Consider the following 2509-nt stretch of genomic DNA (forward strand, 5'->3'; position numbering starts at 1 on the left):
TTTTTTTTTTTTTTTTTTTTTTTTTACAATTCCTGATGATAGTCATCTGTGGACAAGGAATAATCAAATAGAACCCAGTGAGATGCTTTGATGAGACATAAAATTTCAGAGAGCGATAAATAGGTCCTAGGGAAAACTAAGTTTCTAATTTTTTAAAAAACTTTATTCAGATTAATACATACAGAGGGTACAATATTTAGGTTACATTGTTCTCACATCCAGGGTAAAGTTCCATTTGTAGATGAGCTCCTCACCTAGGGGACATGTAATCCACACCCACAAGGTGCACATTAGGTGAGATCCTGCCTTGTGCCCTCCCTCTTTCTGCCATACGTCCTCCCCCCTCCCTCATCTCTCTACCCCTGAACTGGACTATAATAGTGTTAATTGTTCTTAGAAACATGTAATTGTTTATATATTGATTTCATATTAGTATGGAGTACAGTGGATATTTATCTTTCCATCCTTGGGATACTTTACTAAGAAGAATGTATTTCAACTTCATCCAGGTAAATGTAAAAGATGGAAAGTCACTGGGGCAGCACCTGTGGCTCAAAGGAGTAGGGTGCCGGCCCCATATGCTGGGGGTGGTGTGTTCAAACCCAGCTCTGGTCAAAAACTGCAAAAAAAAAAAGATGTAAAGTCACCGTCTTTTTAATGGCTGCATAATATTCCACGGTATACACACACCACAGTTTTTTGATCCATTCGTGGGTTGATGGGCACTTAGGTTGCTTCCATGACTTGGCTATTATGAATTTAGTTTCTCATTTTTATTTTCTCTGAAACACAGTTTTTTGAGAGACAAAGAACTTTGACTAAGTTATATTGTTAGTGGTGATTCATATTCTAATGGGAATTATCCTTTGCCCATTTCAATAATTGCCCTGTTGTGTAGTTGTCAAAATAGTATGGTATATACAATAGGTATAAAGATGCCAATAGATTTAATCAGATAATGTCAAGTTTATAAAATAGCAAAAGATTGAAAACCTTCTGGAATCAGTTATATAAAGGAGGAAATGACTGTTCTGAAGACTGAATCTCTGAACTTCTGCCCATGAGATGCAGTTTCACTTGCAAAACCTACTGTGTTTTGGCTCGGTGCCCATAGCACAGCGGTTATGGTGCCAGCCACATACACTGAGGTTGGTGGGTTTGAACCTGACTCGGGCCAACTAAACAACAGTAACAACTGCAACAAAAAATAGCCAGGTGTTGTGGTGGTGCCTATAGTACATAGGAGACTGAGGCAGGAGAGTTACTTAAGCCCAAGAGTTTGAGGTTTCTGTGAGCTGTGACGCCATGGCACTCTACTGAGGGCAATATAGTGAGACTCTGTCTCCCCCCCCCCCAAAAAAAACCGTGTGTTTTCTGAGAGGAAAGGACATATTCCAGCAAGCTTAGACTTCAGGCCACTGTTGCTAGTTTTCCATTTGTAAGAATTCTTTAACTGCTTGGTGCCTGTAGCACAGTGGTTACATTGCTGGCCACATACACCCAGGCTGGTGGGTTTGAAGCCAGCCTGGGCCAGCTAAACAACAATGACAAAAAATAGCCTGGTGTTGTGGTGGACACCTATAGTCCCAGCTACTTTGGAGGCTAAGGCAAGAGAATCACTTAAGCTCAAGAGTTGAGGTTGCCATAAGCTGTGACGCCAGAGCACTCTACTGAGAGTGACATAGTGAGACTCTGTCTCCAAAAAACAAAAAAAAAGAATTCTTTATCAACCATGTTAGCTCATTAACATGTATTCATCATAAATTTGTTTTTGTATTTTTTTTTTTTTGAAAGAGAGTCTTACTTTGTTGCCCTTGGTACAGTGCTGTGGCATCATACCTCACAGAAACCTCAAACTCCTGGGCTCAAGCAATTCTCTTGCCTCAGCCTCACGAGTAGCTGGGACTACAGGTGCCTACCACAATGACCAGTTACTTTTTAGAGACAGGGTCTTGCTCTTGCTCAGGCTGGTCTTGAACTGTGAGCTCAAGCAATCCACTCACTGTAGCCTCCCAGAGTGCTAGGATTATAGATGTGAGCCACCATGCAGGCCCCATAAATTTGTTTTTAAAGTGGTTTTTGAGAGGTTCTGGATCCAAAGTGGAAGATTATTCCAAGGTGCAAGGTGAAAGGAAAATGGGTTCCTGGGTGTATGCAATCAAAGGGCTTTTATTCCACCTGGATGCAGGTGGGGTGAAATTCCTGACTGGGAAGAAATCCACACGTGGGCTATGGCGGATAGGGATTTTGAAAGGTCAGAGAGGCAGGGATTGGTCTATTCACTATTTCCTGGGAATACACCCAGGGAATAGACTCATGCACTTGATCCTTCTTGGGTAGGCTAGTTCTACCTGGGCGGGTCAGTAATCTGATTTTTTTTTTTCAATTTTCATACATTTTATTTTCCCCAGATTCACATCAACAAGCACTGCCTTCATGCCTTCATTCTGTTTCTTTTTTTTTTTTTTTTTTTTTTGAGACGGAGCCTCAAGCTGTCCCCCTGGGTAGA

The sequence above is a fragment of the Otolemur garnettii genome, unplaced genomic scaffold (assembly GCF_000181295.1).
Source record: "Otolemur garnettii isolate 467f Iridium unplaced genomic scaffold, OtoGar3 scaffold00006, whole genome shotgun sequence".
Lineage (NCBI taxonomy): Eukaryota > Metazoa > Chordata > Mammalia > Primates > Galagidae > Otolemur > Otolemur garnettii.